The 18,262-nt window shown below is 39.9% G+C and overlaps 1 pseudogene; it reads left to right on the top strand.

The window, feature by feature from the left end:
- The window catches only part of LOC101114176 (NADH dehydrogenase (ubiquinone) complex I, assembly factor 6-like), a 66,900-nt pseudogene that overhangs the window by 12,377 nt on the left and 36,261 nt on the right, over window positions 1-18,262 (top strand).

Genomic DNA, 18,262 nt, shown 5'->3' with positions numbered 1-18,262 from the left:
TTAATTACTGGAGATCTTGTGGGTCCAGATCAAACCCCTACATCCTCAAGGAGGGGCATGGGCAGGGGGAGATGGGAAGGAATGTCTCAATGATACAATGAGGCTTCAGGCATTTCCTTCAGCTCCACCTTCCAGAACTTCCTTCTCAACCTCCTGGTTCTCACTGGTTTGCATCCTGCAGCCCATGGCCATGTAACTGATTTCCATATCTGTTCAGTCCCTACATATCTTCAGATCCTCATCTGGACAGCTTTTGGAGCTCCCTACCTTGGCCCTGCTTTTAGCAGTCAGTGAGCCAATCCCACCCATCCAATAGCCCCTGACTCCCCAGGTCCTGCTAACCCAGGTCAAGACCTTTAAAACTGCTGGGGGATTAGACATTAGCAATGAATTAGAAATGAATCAGCTTTGCCTTGAAAGGTGGGCAAAGGGAAACAAAAGGATGGTGAAACATAGATTTGGCTTTGGTCAACCATAGGGAAAATCCTATGGTAATAGCTGTTCCTAACCCCACCCATTTCCCCAGTTCAATGAATGTTTAAATCATGATGAGAAAGGTGGATTTACAGTATTGTAATCTGATTCTTTTAAAGTTCTGGAGGTTCTAGTTCAAAAAGAATATTACCAATTTGCATCCTACTTGGAATATCTAAATATTATATTAGAAGGCCCAAACTTAAAGCATACATAATAAAATATCAGTCCCCTGGGCTGTATCAAGTACAGCACAGAATATATGTTTTGTTTTAATTTAATCACATTCTCAATAGGAAAAGTACAACAAGGTTACAAATGTTCCTGCTAAAGTAAGGAAGATATTCAGTAAGTAAGACTTGTCCCTGACAAATTCTGTCTTCCATTTCCCTGATACATCAGATTTCTACAGCTCTCCAACAGTTTTCATTTCCCAGAAGTCTTACTCCTAGCTGACTGTCAAGTGTTCTTTCTAGAGATAATGGCTTTTAGCTGATATTGGTTTAAGGTGTTTCTTTTCCCAGGTGTATTTGCATCTATAAGTGAAAGCTTCAAATCATCAGCCTTAGGTTTAAGAAGCTAATTATGATATGAGTAAGGGGGAGGCAGCAGGTTGAGGGGGTGGGGAGTAGGGTAGAAAATAGGAAAGCGTTTTGTTGGAAAATTCTCTGTTTGTCAACTCGCCTGTCAAAAGTACAAGAGAGAGGGATACAAATGGACATAAAGGTACTTAAACCAGAAACTCTCACCTGCTGGACTTTCAGATTTCTTTTTGTTGCAAGTGAGAAAAGCACAAATCATCTTGAGCAAATATGGGACTTTGCTGGCTCATGACAGTCAGTAAAAGAGACATAGGAAGAGCTAGGTTCAGAGACGCTGCTGAACCTCTGAAATTATTGGAATTTGGTATTCAAATGCAGTGTGCTTTTTCTGTTTCCTGTCCCTGCCTGTCCACTTCATCTTCTTCCCCTGCAGAATGATTTTCTTTTTTCAAATGACAGTTGCTAAGTTTCACATCTAACAGACTTACCTCTAGAAAGAGGCTGCCCTCAAGCTCTCTCTGACCCCCCAGAGAAGTACTTATTACCTCAGTTTAAATCAACCCTGGGATCAGTCCACTTTGGCCAGAGGGAGGGCTGCTGGTTCAGTTCCCAGGGAGGACCTGGCAGGTAGAGCCTGGGAACGATACTCAGGTGTTAATTCCTGTGTTAACTGTGAAGATAAGGAAAAGGGGAAGAGGCATTCCTGAGCAAAGGCATCTTGGCACACACTCCCAGGTGCCAGATGTCCTCTGCAACTGGCACAGCACAGTGCTGCTTAAAGATCCAGTGGCTCACGTTGGCAAAAAATCCCCACTCAATCAATATGGAACACCACGTGGTTTCAAGTCACTGGGGACTGTAAAGAACATGGCCTTTTGGGTTAAACTTGAAATATAGAGACAGCAACAAGACAATGTCACAGGGACACCCAAACAAGAGAAAAGGATTTGGAAGATACTATATGTTCTACCAGTATCCAATGGCCCACATCCTCCAGACAGTCTCTGGGAATAGTTGAGGGTGGGGGCAGAGGAGACTTTGGTGGAGGCTGGAGTTTCTGCAGTAGTAATTAGGTGCTAGAGCTAACTGAATAAGAATTAATGCTACTAGTATAGGACACCAGGGATAGGGCTAAGAGCTGGCGCCCTGCAGCTAGACAGGCTGGGTTCATATTCTTGCTGTACCACTTCCTAGCTGTGGGATCTGGGCACATGGCTGCTAGTACCTCTGTCTCTTAGGTTTCTCAGCTAAAAAATGAGAATAATAATAGTACTTACCTCACAAGATTATTTTGAGGATTAAAATATGTAGTAGCACTTTTTAAAATTGATTTCTCAGATACATGCAGACAGAAACTTCTGGAAACTACAGCATATCCAGATCCAAATGAATGAATTTCTAACGGTAAAATTATAAATATTATTAGGATATTTCAGGGCAGAGAGTTATGCCTAATACCTCCGTCTGTCCAACATATTAATACTTACCTACTCTGATTTTAAATTCACTGTGCCAGGCAGAAGGGAACTATTTCCAACTCTTACTCTCCTCTTACCGTATAACTAAAAGTCTGATCTCAAGTAGCTTTTTGATGGCTTAGAAATTCTTAGGCCTAGACCATGAAGACCTCTCAGTCTGGGCCACATCCCCACTGACCTAGTCTCTAAAACCTGGAACTTCAGAGTCTCTAAGAATTACTGGGGAGAGGTGGGGGAGGAAGGGGAGATAAATCCTGAGAGGGCTGAGAAACATCTCACAATGGCCCACTAAAGGAGATAAGAAATAAAAAGGAAGAGTATACATCTGTGCAGTCTGGCTCTGTGGTCCAGGCTGTCTTGGAAACAAATGATAACACCCAGCTGTCCTCCAGGACAAGGTCAAGGCAAACAATTCATCTTTGGCCACCTACCCGTGGCTCTGAAATAACAAGGCGTTCGAAGACAACCAGGTTAATCTGGGGCACATAAGATCAAAGAATAGCAACATCCAGGTCAACTGAACTACTTCTTCCTGAAGTCAGGGAAATGTCAGCTCAGATACAAACTGGAAAAGTGGACTCCTTGGAACTGATGACTGAAGATAACCATTGGTTATGAGTGCAGTGAGTGTTTTTCTTCCTCTCTCTTTTAAAAGGAAGTTCTAAACTTGTTACTGGAAAGAGTCAGATTCCTTAGATTGTTCCATATGCCCAAATCTGGCAGTTACACTGGCACACTTTGATTCCCCATTTCAAAAACGTGTGTGGAGACGCAACTGAGCGGCTTCCATGTCACATCCTGTTCTCTCAATCCAGCTTTTGACATTTGCAGAGGACTCTTCCAAGGGAGTAAACTAAGCACAGATAGAACTCAGTCTTTTCCCTTTCAGTCACCTCTTCCTTTAACATATTCTTCATCAAAGATGCACTAGAAAACACTGTCTAGTGCGTAGAGAAGGTGTAATTTTTCAGTTTCTCACTGAGATGCAGGTTGGCAAATAGGTTAATTTTAACTTCACAGATTGCAAGGTGTGTGAATAGAACAGCTCTATCAAGAACAAAATAGAGCTGAGAAGAAAGAGCTGCTCTGAACTACTAAGCTGTTTCCTCCCTAAGGTCACAGAGGGCATAGGGGCTATTGCCTTAACTGCTGAAACAGCACTGAGTTAAAGAACTTCAATAGTACCTGCCCCTTTGGTTCTTATCAGGAAAATAGAAGGGTGTGGAACATGAAAGAAAGAAAAGGATACCCAAATTTTTCATGGATAATAATTATAGCTGCATTGATTAAGTTCTTGCTGCCTGCCAGGCACCTGACCAGGAATATGACACACGTGATATTTAATTCTTACCACAACTCTATGAGAAAGGGACAGTTTCAATCTCCTTTTATAGATGGGGAAGCCAGGGCTCAAAGAAGTTAAAATATTGCTTGAAATCACATAACTGGTAAGTGGTGGCAATGAGATTTGCGCCAAGGTCTGTTGGGTTTCAGAACCCAAACCCCATTTCTCTACCCCGGCTTGCGCCATAAACCCAAAGATAAGAGAAAATCACTTACTGTCAGCCTTGAGTTAACCAGGGCCTCTTAACACAGTTTAGGGATTACCCAGCCTCTCAACTCTTTCTTCCTAGCATTTGTTAGACCCTCCTTGGGAAGAACAGATGCGTAGGGGCTAAGGGCTGGGGAAGAAGGGAAAGCACACAATTGATCTGACACACCCGGTACCAAACCCATGGAGGAAGTAATTAAAACCAATGGATAGAATGAGATTTAAGGATTATCTGCATGTTTCAGTTATCAAAAGCGTTCACTGTTCTTCATAAACCTACATAATCAAGTTGCTCCACAGCAGCTTTGTTTGCTTTGCTCTTTTACCCACCTAATTAGCCTAGACAAAGACTTCACCTCTGATTTTAGATGAACAAAGTCATTCTGTATGAAATATAACTGGTTTTGCAAGTTGTATAAGAGTAAGGGCCCACCCTTAGATTAAATACAATTTAAGGCCAATAATGAACAAGGTCATTAAGTCATTTTAGGCCTCTTACTCCTACTGCCTACCTAATCAGGGTGTGTTTATCCATTTTCAAATGTCAGAAAATTCTAAAGAAGGAGATCTTGCTCATCTTAGTAATGCATGGATCTTAAAGGGTGTAGCTTTAATATAACTGACTTGGATTCATAGTTTGGTCATTCTCTGGGAATAGACCCTCGTCTTGGTGAGAGAAAATATACAAACACACACACACAAATATTCAAATAAATGTTTGCAATGATGATATATTGAATCAAGTAAAGCTTTGTTAAACTCTTTGTTTGAAAAAAAAGCAAAATAACTGAGTATTAGCCTGAGGATATTAAATGACTGTCTTGGAGAATAAAGGCAGAAAGCTCTTCCTATTTGATATAGGGGCAAAGCAGACAGCTTAGGGTAGCATGGAGTATTGAAATTTTGTAAGCTTGAATACTGAAACAAATATTTCTCTTGGATGAAGTCATAGTTTTAGGAATGTTTTGTAAAAGAGGCTCCCTTTTATTTCTTTCTGAAAAAATTTATCCCTTGAATAAAACCTATCTGTTTCCATAGGTCATAACAGCCATTGATAGATAAATGAACACTGTGGCAGAAATTGCCAGCTGCTCATTAAAATCTGTATTTTATGCTTCTTCCTGGAAGCACAGGTAGCCTGTGTTCACCATTCTTCTCTGCAGTTAGAGGTGACCATTTAGCCAGGGGAGGATGGGCAGAAGTGATGGATGCCACTTCCAGGCCTGTAAGAGTCTTCCATGCTTACTCCTCTCTGCCCCTTTCCCTACCAGCTGTGCACCTAGAGCCAAATGGTAAAGATGGCGCAGACTCCCTACGCCTCAGCCCTTAAGTGACTTCATGAAAGAGACCTTCTGCCCTGTTCACTTGCCCAGTATCATCCTGTGAGCAAGAAATACACTTCATTGTGTTTTATCCATAATATATTTTGGAGTCTATTCTTCTGGCAGTCAGTCTACCCTAACTAATACAGACATAGTTTTTCAGGCAAAAATCAGCTCCAAATCTGTTATAATCATTTTGGGTTTGACTGACCTCCCAGGTGTCACTCAGCGGAGGCATTAACCACCAACAGCTGTGTTCCTATTGTTATTTATTTAACAGCAAAGCTACAAGGAGTAGCTTGACTGCAAATTAACATCTGTAAATCAGAACATCTTCCCTTGAGACTTCTCACTTAAGACTCATTTTGAAACACCTGTTGGTTTTCTGTGTCCAAGGAGCCTTGACATATGCAAAGGAGCTTTTCAGATTCACAGGCCAACAGTTTCTAATGATGCCTCCATCTCAGCCTATCTTGAGAATGAATACCTATCTCTTTGAAGTGGCCCCCAGGAAACTCACAAGTGAATTTCTGGTGTGCCATATCGTAATTGCCTGAGTAAGGTCACTTAACTTTCTTTAAACAAACTGTGCATCAATTCCCATCTCAATTGAAAGCATAAAAAGAATTTTTAGTTTTTTTGAACACCGTGAGGACCAACTAGAAAACAATGTGCATAAAAGTAGTGTAAGGTAAATGCTGTTTTCTTCAGTATTCCATGCAATTACTCTGAAGTATTTTTAAGTGGTTTCCAAAAAACATTTTAAGATTATTTTTTTTAATCTGCTTAAACAGCATGTATAAATTATCTTTTGAAGTATGCAAATTATTAGTTCACATACAAGAACACCAATGCCCCCTTCTCCACCCTCCTCTCCCCACTGTTGAAGAACAAGTATTTTGAGGAAGTTATTTAATTTCCTAGTTTCTGACTTCACAGATTGCTGGAACAGGACATCACAATAGGGTTCAGGGCAGAGGCCAGTCCTAGAAATTGAGGAGTGAGAATAGGAGGAAGATAGAGAGAATACGAGGAGCAAGAAAGAAGAGCTAAGCTTGAAAACAAGAGAAAGAAAGTGCCACGCTCAGACAAACAGGCAATAATGGACTGGAAACAGAGCTGAGGGTGTTGAGTAGTTAGTTATGCAGTGACTGAAGGGGAGGATGGGTCAGGGACACCCCTTCATAGGCTTCTTGAAGCAGCTCAGTAATGTGACCAGTATGTTATGGGTTCACTGACCTGTGAATTATAAATTCAGAGTATATTAATTTTAATGCTCAAATCATAATAATACTCTCAACAGATGAAATTCTTAGCCTCCTTGCCCAACCCCTGCAAAGTGCTACTCCCACGTTATTTGTGGAGCCCCCAAAGAAGTGAGTACTTTGTGCTTAAAAACAGCTGTCTGCTAGTAACCTGTTGGTGTCTTCTGTGGTTGATGGCCACTCTTTGACTTGAAGGAGCCTCTTGGTTGCCACTGATAAAACATCCATTATGAGATCACCAACCAGCTCAGGGGTGAGAAGCTGAGGGTGCTTATGGCTACAATAAAATGAAAAAGTCAAATGAATGACCTGAAGCTGGAAATCCACTTGCCTTCTCACCCAAATCCAGCTTATGTTCATCACTGGCCAAATTAAGTAACTCTTTGGCGTTATGTCCTCTCCACACTGAGTTCCTCCTCTGTTCCTCTAATCTTGATTTCTCTGTAAACATGTCTTAAAGGCAAAAGGAATTTGATCTCGAAATGGATTCCTGTTTTGGTTTTTGAGGTCTGCCAGTAATTTGTACCATCTAAGGACATCAGAAGCAGCTATTTTGACCATAACCAGATGGCTGCAGCTTCCCAAATTATCTGTATCTTCAGTATAACATTTTTTTCCATTTGTTTTATGAAACTTTTTGTGAATCTATTGGTATCTTTTATTTCAGCAATGAAAATTCCCCCAAGGAACATCTTTTCTGTCTCCCTCTAAGCTTTTTCCTAATAGTTATAAATTGTGACGTTAAATACGAATTAAATAATGTGTTCAACTTTGTAATGCTGTGAAGAAACATCAGTAACTTCCCAGTAAGCCACACTAATTTGTATAGAGAAACTAGTCTAGCTCCAAATCTCAGTGTTTCAATAACCATGCCTTGGCTTCTCGAAAAACCAGCCTCAACTCAAAAGAAGAAAAAAGAAGAAAGAAATTTTTAAAAATCACAATGTGTACTGTGAGGGCATAAAGTTTTAGATAAATACTTATTATATGTATTTTTATAGTATATACATTTGTATATTTTTAGATATATATATTTACAAATGTATGGAAAACTTCATGTACTTTATATATAAATAAAATAAATATTATATATGTATTTTTAAATTTATGGAGATATGGTTACATGGAAGTCTAAATTTCAACCAAAATTGGGAAGAAGATGAAAAAGAAACCCTAAACTCAGGTTCAGTTCAGTTCAATCGCTCAGTCGTGTCTGACTGTTTGCAACCCATGGACTACAGCACACCAGACCTCCCTGTCCATCACCAACTCTCAGAGTTTACTCAAACTCATGCCCATTGATTCAGTGATGCCATCCAACCATCTCATCCTCTGTCGTCCCCTTCTCCTCCTGCCCTCAATCTTTCCCAGCATCAATGTCTTTTCAAATGAGTCAGCTCTTTGCATCAGGTGGCCAAAGTACTGAGTTTCAGCTTCAACATCAGTCCTTCCATTGAATATTCAGGACTGATTTCCTTTAGGATGGACTGGTTGGATCTCCTTGCAGTCCAAGGGACTCTCAAGAGTCTTCTCCAACACCACAGTCAAAAGCATCAATTTTTCGGCGCTTTGCTTTCTTTATAGGCTAACTCTCACATCCATATATGACCACTGGAAAACCATAGCCTTGACTAGATGGACCTTTGTTGGCAAAGTAATGTCTGCTTTTGAATATGCTGTCTAGGTTGGTCATAACTTTTCTTCCAAAGTGTAAGCGTCTTTTAATTTCATGGCTGCAATCACCATCTGCAGTGATTTTGGAGCCCAAAAAAATAAAGTCTCTCATTGTTTCCACTGTTTCTCCATCTATTTGCCATGAAGTGACAGGACCAGATGCCACGATCTTAGTTTTCTGAATGTTGAGCTTTAAGCCAACTTTATACTCTCCTCTTTTACTTTCATCAAGAGGCTCTTTAGTTCTTCTTGACTTTCTGCCATAAGCCTGCATATGCATATCTGAGGTTACTGATATCTCTCCCAGAAATCTTGATTTCAGATTGTACTTCATCCATCCCAGCATCTCTCGTGATGTACTCCGCATATAAGTTAAATAAGCAGAGTGACAATATACAACCTTGCCGTACTCCTTTCCCAATTTTGAACCAATCTGTTGTTCCATGTCCAGTTCTAACTGTTGCTTCCTGACCTGCATATAGGTTTCTCAAGAGGAAGGTCAGGTAGAGGGCCACCCAAGACAGATGGGTCATGGTGGAGAGTTCTAACAAAACGTGGTCCACTGGAGAAGGGAATGGCAAACCACTTCAGTATTCCTGCCTTGAGAACCCCATGAACAGTATGAAAAAGCAAAAAGATAGGACACTGAAAAATGAACTCCCCAGGTTAGTAGGTGCCCAATATGCTACTGGAGATCAGTGAAGAAATAACTCCAGAAAGAATGAAGGGACAGAGTCAAAGCAAAAACAACACCCAGTTGTGGATATGACTGGTGATGAAAGCAAGGTCTGATGCTGTAAAGAGCAATATTGCATAGGAACCTGGAGTGTTAGGTCCATGAATTAAGGCAAACTGGAAGTGATCAAACTGGAAATGGCAAGAGTGAACGTCGACATTTTAGGAATCAGTGAACTAAAATGGACTGGAATGGGTGAATTTAAATCAGATGACCATTATATCTACTACTGTGGGCAAGAATCCCTTAGAAGAAATGGAGTACCCATCACAGTCAACAAAAGAGTCTGAAATGCAGTACTTGGATGCAGTCTCAAAAATGACAGAATCATCTGTTTCCAAGACAAACCATTCAATATCACGGTAATCCAAGTCTATGCCCCGACCAGGAATGTTGAAGAAGCTGAAGTTGAATGGTTCTGTGAAGACCTACAAGACCTTTTAGAATTAACACCCAAAAAACATATGCTTTTCATCATACTGGAATGCAAAAGTAGAAAGTCAAGAAACACCTGGAGTAACAGGCACATTTGGCCTTGGAGTACAGAAGGAAGCAGGGCAAAGGCTAATAGAGTTATGCCAAGAGAACACACTGGTCATAGAAAACACCCTCTTACAACAACAAAAGAGAAGACTCTACACATGGGCATCACCAGATGGTCAACACCAAACACAGACTGATTATATTCTTTGTAGCCAAAGATGAAGAAGCTCTATACAGTCAGCAAAAACAAGACCGGGAGCTGACTGTGGCTCAGATCATGAACTCCTTATTGCCAAATTCAGACCGAAATTGAAGAAAGTAGGGAAAACCACTAGACCATTCAGAAATGACCTAAATCAAATCCCTTATGATTATACAGTGGAAGTGAGAAATATATTTATGGGACTAGATCTGATAGACAGAGTGCCTGAGGAACTATGGACGGAGGTTCATGACATTGTAGAGGAGACAGGGAGCAAGACCATCACCAAGAAAAAGAAATGCAAAAAGCAAAATGGCTGTCTGAGGAGGCCTTGCAAATAACTATAAAAGGAAAAGAAGTGAAAAGCAAAGGAGAAAAGGAAACTCTGCGTTTGAATGCAGAGTTCCAAAGAATACCAAGGAGAGATAAGAAAGACTTCCTCAGTAATCAGTGCAAAGAAATAGAGGAAAACAATAGAACGGGAAAGACTAGAGATCTCTTCAGGAAAATTAGAGATACAAAGGGAACATTTCATGCAAAGATGGGCTCAAAAAGGGAGAGAAATGGTATAGACCTAACAGAAGCAGAAGACATTAAGGAGAGGTGGCAAGAATACACAGAAGAAGTATACAAAAAAAAGATCTTCATGACCCAGATAATCACAATGGTGTGATCACTCACCTAGAGCCAGACATCTGGAATGTGAAGTCAAGTGGGCCTCAGGAAGCATCACTACTTACAAAGCAAATGGAGGTGATGGAATTCCAGTTGGGCTGTTTCAAATCCTGAAAGATGATGCTGTGAAAGTGCTGCACTTTGGAAAATTTGGAAAACTCAGCAGTGGCCACAGGACTGAAAAAGTTCAGTTTTTATTCCAATCCCAAAGAAAGGCAATGCCAAAGAATGTTCAAACTCAGGTCACTGGACTTTATTTGTAGTTACTAATAAAAATTGATTTGATTAGGAAAGGATTTAATAGAAGCAACAGAAAAGCCATAATTACTGTCACTGGACTGAAACTCACTATGAGATTATGCAATCTCTGTCCTCTCTCACTGAGGCATGCTCCTCTTTAGAAAGACAGCAAGTTTAATCCCCATCTCTTCCTTGCATAGGGCATGCATGATTGAGAAGTCCACACATGGCCAGCAGAAATATCTTTTGTACCCATTCCAGTCCTTCAACTGGATCTTTGTGCAGGCTGGTGTTATTACTCTGACAACAAACTGATAATAACGTAACTTGCCCCAGTAAAGGCTTCAATGACAGTTAAGGAGAAAACCAAAAAAAAAAAAAAAAAAAGGCAAGATGGCTGTGAGTTAGGGTGAAGTAATAAAACCGGAGGACGTTACTGTAGAAGCAGAGAGGTTGAAGTATTAGTCTGCATTTTTCTGCACCTGATTTACACTTCTTATGCTAGTCCTTAAGTATATGGGAAAAGATCAGCAGCTTGTGTTAAGAGACGGATTTGATGAGTGGCTCAAGGTCATTTTTTAAACCTCTCTGGGCCCTTGTTTGTTCCAACTGTAAATTAAGAACAATTTCTTATATTCTTAGGGCAACTCTGAGAGTTTAAGATGCTAACATGCTTGTCATTGAGTATTTGCATTTTGCATTGTCAGGATAAACTAAACTATGCCGTGGTTAAAAAAGATCTAAACTAAAACTTTTAGCTTTAACATGACACAAGTTGATTACCTCATACGTAGTCCAGAGCAGACCTGGGTCACTCATCAGAGTACCTGTTCTCCAAGAAGCAGGGTAGCGATACCTGATACTTAAGTCCTAAGGATCCACCATCTCAACACATGTCCCTCTCCATGACAGCTGTGGCAGGAGAGACTGGGACCGCTGACAACCTGTTGGCCAGAGCTTGTCACATGACCTCTCCTAAGTGTGGGGGTGGGGTGGGGGCAAGTTTTCCCATGTACTGGGGTGAGTTAAGTGAGAACTCGAAGTCTTCTCCACACAGTTATGTAAGAAAGTGCACTTAATATATTAAAAAAATGATATAAAATACTTAAACCATAGACAATAGTATAGGGAGTTATAAATATAATCACAAATACCTAAGAAATAGAACCCTTGTGCCCAAGATTCAGCTTCATGCTAGGGAAGGTGAAAAGAATTCTAATAGCTCCTTCTCTCAGAGAGCTTTCTTATTAGAGAGACAAAATATCCTTCAAAGAAACAAGGCAGCTAGAAATAGTGGAAAGAGGTCAGTTAGGAGCCAGACTACTTGGATTCTGCTACCAGCTCTGTCACTTACTAACTGCGTCATCTTGGGCAAGTACCTCAGTCTTCCTCAGGTTTTCATCTGAAAGCTACATAAGAGCATCTCGTCATCTGCCTTACAGGGCTGTGGTGAGGATCCGATGAGGAGACCGGTGTGCCTGAGAACTGCGAATGACAAAGTATTCCCCACATTCAAGCTGTATATGGAGAACAATACAAACTGCTACAGTAATAGCATTTGAACCATTTATTGAACACCTACTCTTTCATAGACTTTATACTTTACATAGGATTTCTCTTCTTGGAGTTTGGTTGGATTTAAATAGGAAGAGAAAAGGAAGAGAAATTGTGTGGTGAGTGGCTTGAAACAGTTGGAAGGGCTGGATTTGTAAGAGCAAGGCCTAGTGTTAAAGGCAAAAAGAGTTGAATAGTTTCTGGAGATATGTGGTTGCACAGTGTGAATATACTTAACATTACTGGATTGAACACTTAGAAATGCTTAAGATGGTAAATTTTGCTGTGTATTTTACCACAATTAAAAATTTTTTAAACAAAACCAAAGCAAAAAGACACATAAGGTAGATCTGAATAGTACAAATGGTTTCTGAGAAATTATTTATAGGGAAGGGCCCACTGATGGAAAAATTTTAAAGGTAAGTTGACAAGAATGGCCTAGATCCAAGTGTTAATAGGAATCCTGATAGATTCTTGAATAGGAAAATGACATGACAAAATGCTGTTTAATAAGATTAATTAGATACAATATTCAGAATGAATATTTACATCTGGAGAGATTCTGTAAGAATGGACCATATACAATTATTTCTTGAATCTAGAGAAGCATGACTAGAAACCTGAGCCAGGAAATGGAGAGAAAGAAAATGTGGCTGTGAAGACAAAAGCCAATATATTGTGTCATTGATTGGATAAGGAAGATAATGAAAAGAAAGCGAAAGTGAAGTTGCTCAGTCGTGTCCAACTCTTTGCGACCCGGTGGACTGTAGCCCACCAGGCTCCTCCGTCCATGGGATTCTCCAGGCAAGAATACTGGTGTGGGTTGCCATTTCCTTCTCCAGGGGATCTTCCCTGACCCAAGGATCAAACCCAGGTCTCCTGCATTGCAGGCAAATGCTTTAACCTCTGAGCCACCAGGGAAGCCCAGATAATGAAAAGAGGAGAGTCAAAGATGCCCCCAAGTTTGATCTGGAAGGTAGCAAAAATGACTTTGCACCTTTCATCCACTGTCACAAAAGGAGAGCCATCTTCAATATTTTTAACACAAAAGGAAAATTACATGATTACTCAATAACAGAATAAGAGCTTAAAAATAATTTGTTCATTTTCAATCTCTATGAAATGGCCACACGAGCTCTTTGTTAGAAAAGTGGAGTCAAACAGATTTAAACTATGGTCATCTCCCTTGATAGCCACCTTTCCATTACCTGTGAACAGATCCACAGTCCTGAGCATAACACACGAGGTCTGGCCACACCACACTTGCTTGAACCTTTACCTCATTATATCCTCTCACATGCCTTTAAGGCTTCCCACATCAAAATGCCTAAGGCTTCCACAGAAGGGCGTTATGCCTTTGCTTCTCATTCAGTTCCCTCGAGATGGAATCCTTTTTCTCTTTTTTGTGAAAGAACTTGCCATGCCTTGCCCTGTACCTCTTAATAACTTTGTTCTTCTAGCATATTTGGTTCATTCCATTTTGACTAATGGAAAAATGTGCTTATGTCTCTAGGATAACCAGTTTGTCTGGATTTGCCCAGGACCATCACCATCTTAAAACCGAAAAAACTATGCCCCAGGAAACACATCAGTATCAGGCCAACTGTGACAGATGGTCACCTTACACCTGTATTAGATCACAAGCCAAAGGACAGAGACAGCAGCCTAGGTATTTCTATGGGTACTTTTTTTGTATTGTTTCAATCATCACAGATGTCATTATTCCATTTTACAGATGAGAAGACAGAGGCTCAAAGAAGGTAAGTAACATGTTTTGGAAATGGCAGAGCTGGGATTGGAACCTAAGATGTCTGATTTTTAAGCCCATTCAGTGGAGAGCCAAATGTTAAGGCTTTGCAGCAGGAGACTGACAAGTGCTTCCCTAAACCCTGCTTTCTGTATTCCAAATGTGACAATGACTAGCTCAAATAAACATTAATTGGACTGCGGTTAACTGATTGGTAAGCACCTAATGTGAAGGAGAAATGAATAAAGAGTAAGGGAGTCAAAATAGAGAAATAATCACTAATTTTCCACAGGGCAAAGGAGAAAGAAGGATAGCAATGGTGCTTCTAGTTAGAGCTTAAGATAAAATTATATCTAACCTGCATGTTCTCCCAAGTCTTACCTCCTTTCATTCCGATGGAAACCAGATCCTTTTTTCAACATTTTCTCAGAACATTTTCAAGTATTACTTCTCATTATTCTTATATTATTCCATTTGCATTTTAAGCATACAGTGCAAAGGCTGGAAAACAATGAAACATGCAAATAAGGAAGCTGAAAGTGTTCTTTGAAAAGTTAAGTGATGAAAAGTAATAGCATTCAGGTTCTTTAAATGCAATACATTATCTCTTAAATTGACTTTTCTGTTCCTTTTTTGCCTTCCCTGATTTTGTTACTCTTTGTGTTGAAAAAATATGAAATTCTACAATAGTATTTTTGCACGGTAAAGTAACTTTTAGACTCTGAATCATTTGTTTTTAATCTTAACCTGGACAGAAAATTCTATAGCAATTCTCGATCATTACTATTTGAGATAGATTATCAAATTAATCCAGATGCATTTAGTACTGAATATTATTAAAGTCTGGGCTATCCTGAAAGTCAAGGCTTTTTCCCCTTCTTGGGCCCAAATTAGTCCTGAACTTCACTAAAGGGTGATTTTTAGCCAATTGGATCATCATATGGCCTTCCAGGGCATCACTGTGAGGAGCTACCTTTTATAATTTCTGTTTGCATAAAGTAAGCTTTTAAATTGTTATCACTCAGGAAACAGTGGAAGCAGTGTCAGACTTTATTTTGGGGGGCTCCAAAATCACTGCAGATGGTGATTGCAGCCATGAAATTAAAAGACACTTACTCCTTGGAAGGAAAGTTATGACCAACCTAGATAACATATTCAAAAGCAGAGACATTACTTTGTCAACAAAGGTCCATCTAGTCAAGGCTATGGTTTTGCCAGTGGTCATGTATGGATGTGAGACTTGGACTGTGAAGAAAGCTGAGCACTGAAGAATTGATGCTTTTGAACTGTGGTGTTGCAGAAGACTCTTGAGAGTTCCTTGGACTGCAAGGAGATCCAACCAGTCCATTCTGAAGGAGATCAGTCCTGGGTGTTCTTTGGAAGGAAAGATGCTGAAGCTGAAACTCCAGTACTTTGGCCATCGCATGCCAAGAGTTGACTCATTGGAAAAGACTCTGATGCTGGGAGGGATTGGGGCCAGGAGGAAAATGGGAGGACAGAGAATGAGATGGCTGGATGGCATCACCAACTCGATGGATGTGAGTTTGAGGGAACTCCGGGAGTTGGTGATGGACAGGGAGGCCTGGCGTGCTGCAATTCATGGGGTCGCAAAGAGTCAGACAAGACTGAGCGACTGAACTGAACTGAACTGATAATCTGCAAGCTCTTAGAAAAAATACAAATCATTTCTATTAACCTGCTCTTTAAAGTGCCCAAAATAGCACTCGACACAGATCAATTGAGAATAAATGTATCTTCATGATGGCAGGACGGACAGTAGTCACAGAAACCCTCTTCAAGGATACTAGCACAGTCAGTAAAGCAATTTGTATCTATTTTTAAATAATCCAGAAAGATCTCTGCACTCACTGAATGACTATGTGAGCCCAGCCCCACTCACCTCACTGAAAGCCCTCAGGTCCTTCCCTTTACTCTCTCAGCTGAGCCCTGGCCAGAGTCTTTCTGGATTCTAGTTCTGCTCTCCTCTGCCCCTTGGTAGAGAATCTTGGAGAACATCAGTCCTCAGGCAGTGTGATGTCAGCATAAAAAAATTCTGTATTTCAGGACATTTGCTGAGTTTTGAGGGAAGCAGGAAGTAAATGAAGCTTATCTTTAGCTTGACCTTTAGGGTTTTATAACCTCCTCATTGGGTAGTTCCCCCCTCCATGGGCCTTCTCAGTGCTTAGGAAGGGCTCCTCCTTTATCTCCGACCTTCATAAGCTTCTATCCCTATGTTTTCACCTGGTCTCCTCCCAGGAGTATTTGCATTTTAAATATAAAAATCTTCCCTTCCTGAAAAAAAAGAAGAAATTAAATTATTTTTTTAATAAAAAGATGCATACTTACTTTGCAAGATATAGGGAATTATAAAGAAAATAAGAATCGCCCATCATCCCACCATCTTACATGCCTATACAAGTGAATGAGAACATGCAATAATAACCTGCGTTTTTTCTCTGTATTATTACATTCATAAAGGCCCTCAAAGCTCTTTTTTAAAGTGCCTTAATAAATGCTGGCATAATCTGATTCTAACATTTTGTCTTTTCTGGTAGAAAAAGACTGCTGCTTTCTCTCTCTCTCTGCACCTTACCACCAACACACCATTTGGTCAGAAGATACAGAGAACACTCTTTATTCACAAAATAAATCACAGATGACTCTTCAAATAGGATTAAGAACAGCCCACCAAATGTGGCAGATCTGTCTGCCCCCTACACCGTGCTCTCCAAGGACACATGCCAGGCCCTGGTGGTCTTCTTCGTACTCCTCAGTGCGCAGAACTTGGACTTTTTTCATGTAGTGAGTGGCCTCTGTCAAGCTGAAAGTCCACATTTCAACTTGGCTAACTATCTTCTCTTACTGCTTTGAGTATTTCCTCCCCTTCATTTTCTGTCCTTTTCATAAGATGTTGGACCTCCTGGTTTGGTCTCTTATCTCATTGCGTTTTGAATTTCTATTTCTTCTTATTATTGTTTTATATTCCAGGAGATTTACTCTACTTGATTTTCCAGATTTTGCACCAAATTTCCTTTATGTAGGTAAAAATAGTTTTATTCTTTAAGAGTGCTCATTTTTCTGATTGTTCTTATTTCATGGAATATTTTCTTGACTCTCTGAATGTTTTTCTTTTAAAGGTGGTTTTTTTTTTTTCTGTTTCCTAAATAATCTTGGTTTCAGGTTTAATTATTTTTCTGTTTATCTTGGTCTTTGTCTTTTGTGGCACTACATCTGTATCCCCACCGTCCCCAAACAATGAATACAGGCATCATCACCAAAACCTTAACTTTTCTCCAAGGGTTAGTTCAGTTTTTCAAGAAGAGGGTCTCTGAATATTTTCCAGAGAATAAATGACTCTTCAGGTTTCTAGGGACAGAAATAAACATATTAATAAAGATGCACAGTCTCTTACCCACAATTCTAGAATCCAAAGACTTCTAAAAATCAATGTTTTTTCCTAAGCTGACAGCTTATTAATTATGTTGCAAACCCAACCTGAACTGACTGCAACTGACTACATGTGATCTTTATTTGTCTACTTAGTATAGAAATATTAAAGGGTTTGTTTATGAGGTGCTTGCTGTCCCAGACCTTCCTGGGGTGTTATGTAATATATGAGATACATACTCCCCCAAGACCCTGTTTTGTTTTGTTTTTAATTCATTTATTTGGCTGCACCATGTCTTCATTGCAGCACATGGGATCTTTAGTTGCGATGTGCAGGATCTCATTCCCTGACCAGGGATAAACCTGGGCTCCATGTTGGGAACACGGAGTCTTAACCCCTGGACATTCAGGGAGGTCTCAAGACCCTGTTCTTTTAAAATGATGTTTTCAAATCAAATAGATTGATTGCTCAAAAGGTAAACTAAAGAATTGATTTACACTTTTGAGTGTTGCTATTTTAATAGTTTTGTTGTTAAAGGTTTTTATTGGTTGTTTTTTCTTCCCCATTTATACCTATGAAATTTCCAAAGGAAAAAAAGTCTTAGGACTCAGTTTTATCCAAGGTACCCCACTTATACACAAACAGGAAAATTATCAGTGATCCATTAATTTGTTTGTTTTATCACTTGGTGTTGACTCTATATTGAGTTTTCTTGTCCTCTTCCTGATTTCTTTCCATGCCTGGACCAGTGTTTTAAAGGCCTGGGTCTTTTCATCCTGGCATGCATATAATGGTGAGGCAAATTAATTTAAAATCTATAGTGAACTATTGTGGTGAAAAAAATGTGAAAGTGAAACTTTGATTTAGAAGTGGTTCCTCACCCAGAGCCATTTATATTGGCCACACATAGTTCACTAGTTATCTCAGTTA

Source organism: Ovis aries, chromosome 2 (assembly GCF_016772045.2).
Source record: "Ovis aries strain OAR_USU_Benz2616 breed Rambouillet chromosome 2, ARS-UI_Ramb_v3.0, whole genome shotgun sequence".
Lineage (NCBI taxonomy): Eukaryota > Metazoa > Chordata > Mammalia > Artiodactyla > Bovidae > Ovis > Ovis aries.
Note: the sequence above shows the minus strand (reverse complement) of the source record. Positions and strands in the feature narration are given on the sequence as shown.